The sequence below is a fragment of the Pygocentrus nattereri genome, chromosome 22 (genome assembly GCF_015220715.1).
Source record: "Pygocentrus nattereri isolate fPygNat1 chromosome 22, fPygNat1.pri, whole genome shotgun sequence".
Taxonomy (NCBI): Eukaryota; Metazoa; Chordata; class Actinopteri; order Characiformes; family Serrasalmidae; genus Pygocentrus; species Pygocentrus nattereri.
Genome location: NC_051232.1, coordinates 25,490,105 through 25,496,891, shown reverse-complemented (window position 1 = coordinate 25,496,891; position 6,787 = coordinate 25,490,105). Strand labels below are relative to the sequence as shown.

General features: G+C 36.6%; 1 long non-coding RNA gene across 1 annotated transcript; it reads left to right on the top strand.

The window, feature by feature from the left end:
- Nucleotides 1-3,750: 3,750 nt before the first annotated feature.
- On the top strand, nucleotides 3,751-6,121 carry LOC119262088. The gene is made up of 4 exons (XR_005129409.1): nucleotides 3,751-4,005; nucleotides 4,648-5,036; nucleotides 5,118-5,183; nucleotides 5,690-6,121. It is a non-coding gene; the product is annotated as an uncharacterized LOC119262088 (long non-coding RNA).
- The last annotated feature ends 666 nt before the right edge of the window (nucleotides 6,122-6,787 follow it).

The following is a 6,787-nucleotide window of genomic DNA, read 5'->3' as shown; positions in this document are numbered from 1 at the left end:
AGGACAGCAGAGGAAAAAAAGTGGATAAACTTTTTTTTCAGTGTTTCCCCGTTTACCTTATTAATTGAAACCGACTGAGGGAAAAAAACCTCTCCGCTCTGTAGCACTGGCAGAAGCAGAGCAAGACGCGCAAGGAGAGGGGGAGGAGGGGGGGGGAGACAGCGAGGCACCGAAGGACAAAAAAAAACGACGTTGGAAAAAAACTGTCGGCTCTGTGGCACTTGCAGAGCACAAGCGCAACGACAGGGAGGCGAAGAGACAGCGAGATACCGAAGGAAAAAAACGGCTCCCATTGTGCAGCCGGTGTTCTGTCGAGTTGTGCTACGCATCGATATTTGCTACTTTGCCACTTTTGCGCATGCGCAGACCCACAGGCTTGTCATAAGTTTCCACGCCCATTAATCTATGCTCCCTTTCTGTCGAGTATATGTTCAGGTGAGTAATTTCTTATCTTTTTTATTGTTTCCTGACCTATAAACATTTATATAGGCTCCTTAATAAATGTTTTGCATCCTGCCTGCTCTCATCGCACTTTTCTGCAGAATGTAAAAACTAACTGATAATTTTGTAATCCTAACCATTTAGCTAGCTAGCAACTACGTGCATACGACGTTCGAGGTGAGCAATATATATTTATTTTTCATTCATAGCAATAAACCTATAAACATGTAAATGTTAAAGTTTTCGTAAACATACTAGCTTTGCAAAGACGACATGAGGCAGGATTTCATTAGGCAAATTCGTGGTGGTGCCACACACGCTCCACTTGTTCTTAATGCACACAAATTTTAAGATAAATTTCTTTCCATCCATGCCTTAAAAACAAACAAAGAGATAAGATATAGAGCACATTATACTCAGTACTCTAAAACGATTTTATCCCAAACTATTAGAATGTGATAGCCTGCTTAACAAGCCCACTTTCAACTTTTAAAGATTAAATAAAAACGAATTCAAACATATATTCCTCATTTTTACAACCATTTCTTTTGCAAGTATTTTTCTTATTACAATGAAATGTACCATTATATATCCAAACAAAATGTGTTTTAAAATTATCCAATTTCTCTCTCTCTCTCTCTCTCTCTCTCTCTCTCTCTCTCTCTCTCTCTCTCTCTGTGTGTGTGTGTGTGTGTGTGTGTGTGTGTGTGTGTGTGTGTGTGTGTGTGTGTGTGTGTGTGTGTATATATATATATATATATATATATATATATATATATATATATATATATATATATATATATACACACATACATACACACACACACACACACACAGCTATGGAGAACAGGTGGGACGAGGTATTTAACTTCCTCTCTCTGGGATCATACCCATCTGGGTATAATAAATCCCAGAAATTAAATCTGAGGAGGTATGCTTCCAAATTCACTGAAAAGGGTGAGCATTTACTCGTTTAAATGTAGCCAGTGTCCTAGTAAGGTAGCTCTTTAATTATTATAAGACTTTAATGAATGTTAATGAATATTCACTGCAGAAGGACAGCTTTTCTATGGAAGTAGAAAAGCCATTAAATCCAAAGAAGATGCAAGAAAGCTCTTTAGGGAATTTCACGCCTCTCCGATTGGAGGTCATTCAGGCATCCTGAAAACACGCACTGCAGTGTGCTCCAGATTTTACTGGCATGGCATGTCCATTGATCTTGACAACTGGGTATGTGTTGGAGTGTGTTCTTGTGTGTTTTGAGCTGTTGCTAAATCTGCATAAATATTAACAGTGACTTTCTTAAAGGTCTTGGAATGTGATCAGTGCCAGAGGACTGGAAAACCTTTGACTGCTGCCCAGCCATTAGAGTGTATAAAGGTAAATGTGTCCAGCAGTATCTATATATAATATACAACAGCTATTAAAAAAAATGTTGAAATGTAAAATAAATATATATGTTTTAAATTGATAGGTATCTGCTGTCTGGGAGCTCATTGGCATTGATTTGACAGGACCTCTTCCAAAAACTGTGGATGACTTCCAGTATATCCTAACAGCCACAGATTACTTTTCCAAATGGGTTGAAGCTTTCCCATTAAAGACCAAATCAGCAGCTGAAGTGGGACGAAATATTTGCTCAATTATATATAGACATGGTTGTCCCAGAAGAATCCTCTCTGATCAGGGAAGAGAATTTGTGAATGAAGTATGTCTAATTTTTGTTATAAATACAGTTCAGAAAATATGTTGTGCTTGGTTTGTATATATATTTTTTACTTTATATTTTTTTAGCTCAACAGCAGCCTCTGTAATATTTTGGGTATTGAAAGAAGTGTCACAGCTGCCTATCATCCCCAAACCAATGGCCTGGATGAAAAAACTAAATCACAACATAAAGCGGTAAGTATTTAACCCTTTAGGAGTGTTCTGTAATGCAGGCAATTTAACATTTAACATTCCATTCCGGTTTCAGGAAAAGGAACTGTTTTTACAATGGATGTAAATAGTAATAAATTGATATACAATCTATTACTATTTATTATTTTACTTTCAACCCTTGGATCCCAAAGAGAGTCTCGACAGGCACTTAAATTTCCTTTTTTTTGCTCATAACAGTGTAAACTTCATTCATTTATTTCGTCTCATAGCACAGTGAAAACTGAATAGAATACAAACAATGCATTAGTCACTCGATACAAATGTCAAACACACCAACCTTATACAAAGCCATACAAACTAGGACATACCTCGCTGCGCTGACCAAGGAATGCAAGTACTGATCCTCTTACTCCGTCGATAGACACGGGCGTCGATATTTTCTTTGAAAAATGCAAACCCGCAATACACTCGGCATCTAGGCCCAAACAGCTACGTCTCATTACGCCCACCTGTGACTTCTCTACCTTTTATAGGTTCTCCGCCCTGTGCAATCCACGGCATCCTCAGCAGGACAAATTATTTATACAAATCCACAAACACACAAACATTCACAGAATATAAATACATCAACACACAACAAAACAACCCAAACCAATTAATCCAATAAATTCAAACTCTGTGACAATCATGGTCCTTTACATGTGTTAATAGCTATGTTGTGTAGTGCATTGTTGGAGCAGGAAATATTAGAGACTTAATTTTGTTTATCTTGTGATTTTTATTTTATGTCTTAGAGCTCTCACAAAATTGGTAAATGAGAAGCAGGATGACTGGGATGTCTTCTTGGATGCTACACTGTTTTCCCTGCGATCAAAGATCAACACAACAACAAAACATTCTCCCTTTCTTATGCTGTATGGCAGGGAGAAATTCAGAAATTCCTGTGGAAATGCCGGTCAGTTTGTTTTCCTTTATTAAAAAAAAAAAAAAAGTTGGTTGCAAAATGATAAATTGTCTTCACATATTTTTTTTTGTAACTTTTCTTTGTGCATAAATATAAACATACTTTAATCTGGAATCAAGTTACTATTTTTCAATCTTGTTTTTCATTTCAGCTTTCTACAATAATTCTTGCAGAGGAGAACACCTATGGAGCATTTTGCAAAGAAAAAAAAAAAAAAGAGTTAATGGAGAACAGCAGAAGAAAACATCTCCATTTCTCAGCAAAAACAGAAGCAAGCATACGCCAAACGACTCCAAAAAAAGCACCGAAATACAGTGTATCATGTTGGAGATGAGGTGCTTCTGTTCAATATGAGAAAGCAGGGAAGAAAGGGAGGAAGGATTGGGCCTGACTTTTCTGGACCTTATATCATCCGGTCAATATGTGGCAAGGTTGTTACACTGTCTAATTCTGATGGGGCTACTTTAAAGAACAAGTACAGTGTCAACCACATCAAGCCATATAGAAGAAGCCAAAATGATGACAGGCAAGTCCCCACTCAGGAATCCCACAAGATCCCCAAAGAGAATGAGACCAGGACATTTTCTGATGGCTCCAACTCTTTGACCATGGGAAGGGATTTGGAAAGCATAACTAAGGACATTTCCCTGCCACAGAGACCATCTGTTATCCACTTTGCCCCTTAAAAAGACACTCAAGTCTGTGATGCAACAACAGAGGTAAATTGAGGCTTACACGTCTATACGTCTTGAATATATAGACTCTTGTTTAATGTTTATTTGATCCTTTCCTTCTTATTCATTCAGTCTTTATTCAGACATTTATCCAATTGCACAATTTTGAGAGTAGGATAAGTTAGCCTTTCACAGCTTTCTGTATCCCAGTTAACTGTGTATGTGACAATAACCACTGTTGACTGTTGAAGCATCCCCAAGGTTCATCAGCCATAAAGGAAAGCATACAAGAAAGAGGTTAATGAGTTCTGTGTTCAAGTTTGACCTGTTGGTCATTTGTTCAGTCTACCCTTGTTTATTGTTTGCATGAAAGGGATTGGCCTATTCAAACTATACATGTTGGACGTTTGTCAGATACACTATGTTGCCAAAAGTATGTGCATACCTCTTCTAATGAATTGATCTGGCCAGGCATGGTCATTGTATGGGAGGGAAATCTTAATTCTACATCATGCAATGGCATAGGCAATTGTGTATAGATGGCCCTGGGTTTGAAAAGCCCTGGCGTTAAACTAAGAGAAATGAGTATGGTGTTCGTGTATTCACATACATTTGGCCATGTAACTGTAATAGTACAGGGATTAGAAAAAAAATATCTATGCTTTGACATTCATGCTGTGCTTTCAGTTCGAATGCTGTGGGCTGCAGAAGACTGTGGTCGGGTGGAAGCAGTTGTTGGACCATATAAATTGTATGATACATCTTTCCGTACACTGCATGGGACTGAGTGGCTTGCTGATGATGTAAGAGACTAAATCACACTGTCAAAATGTATTACAAGTGAAAGTATAACATTCTTTAATGGTTGTGTATTTTACAATGCAGGTTGTCGATGCGTACTTGCACACTCTCATTGAAAACCAGCAGGCAAGTGGCAATTATATTTATGTAGCTGTGTTGTGCATTTCTTGCAACATAAATTAAGTTTCAGTTGTTCTCAACAGAAACCTGTTCACCAGCTCTGTGCCGTTATTGCAACCTCATTGTTTTCTGGACAATTCCAGAGACTCAGAAAGGTAATTTTGTCACAATTACAGTCTAGCAGAATTGATTATCAGTAACAATAATGACAACTTTGTATTCAACACATTCTTTAGATGAAGTTTCCACTGGAGGAAATCTGGATGTGCCCTGTAAACATTGGGGCTCACTGGGTTTTAGTGGTTTGTTTACCTTTCTTTAATTTTCAGAGCAGGATTATTTACATTACCAGTCAAATGTTTGAACACAACTACTTATTTTTATTCTTTTCAACATTAAAAAAATAGGAAATATGCCAAAGCAATGAATGAATGTTATGTTCTAATTATACTCTAATAAACAAATATTAGATTCTTTGAAGTAACTGTCCTGTTCATGAAGCAGCACCTATGATGCTTTAACATCAGTCCTGAAGAAATTCTCACATGCAGAGACCTTGTAGAGGGAGGAACTAAAGTTCTGAAATAAAGGGTGCATTTAAAATGAACTAGGTTGAGAATTAATTCATATATACAACAACCTTCCCAAATTGTCTTATTGTCTTTTTTTGTGTTCAAACATTTGACTGCTAGTGTACATCAGAGACATTATTTGCATGAATCGTTCAGAGATATTCTAGTTGTGCTATGATGCAGCAGAATGTTATAATATGACGAGAGAACATCATAAATGCACTAATTTCTTTTAGATTGTCAACATGTCTGACAAGGTCCTTGTGTTGATCGATCCGCTGGCAAATGAAAGTGCACACGAGCGCAAGATGCTACGTAACTGGCGGTAATAACATTTTAACATTGCAATTTTACAGTGCAAATTTGAGCTTTTTTATATGAAAAGAACTGCCATGATCTTCTTTTATAATTTATTTTAACAAAAATTAGGAACTTCTTAAGGATGACAGGCCATGGAGACCAGGGGCCTAAATGGACAGTTCAAACAATGCTGCACAACAAGCAGCACGATTCCAGCAGTTGTGGGATTTTAGTGTTGAGGGCAGTGTAAAGGTCAGAGGTATCAAAAACTGCATGAAAGCAGTGCCATCAAGTTTTATTTAGTCAAAATCCATAGAAATCCATATTCCATCATCTGACACAAAGGTAATGTAACTTACCATGAATCTGTGTCATGTACTGTAAAGCTACTGCAGAGACTCTTTACCACATGATTATTTCTAGAGAATGAGTGAAGTTGCTACATTTAAAAACCATATTAAAACCATCGTTTATAGGGAATGCAGATGAGTACTGTGTGGTATGCTCCTTGCTAGAAAATGATGCAGACAAGAGCATGATTGAAATGGTAACGTATAACATAAGCATACTTTGTATTATTAGACAACTAGAGTAGTATTAGAGTACTAATATGTACCTAATGGCTTTTTTTGGGGGGGGGTAGGTGCAGTGTGATTTCTGCAGTAGCTGGGCACATTTTGAATGTGCTGAATACAACAAAGACACTTGTCTTACATATGTATGTAAAAAATGTCAAATAGTCACTGTTTAAAGTTTATATATATATATAAAAAATATTAGTTTATATGTGTGTGTGTATATATATATATATATATATATATATATATATATATATATATATATATATATATATATATATATATATATATATGGTTTGTATACAGAAGTTATAATAAACTGCATATCCATGCTTCCCTTGTCCATACGGTGCACACAGAGTAAGTAGTGATGTAAAAAGATATGGGTCTGTACTGGAAGCATTTTCGATAAGGGATGCATTATTTGACATGTGATATTAGTCTATCGAGATATTA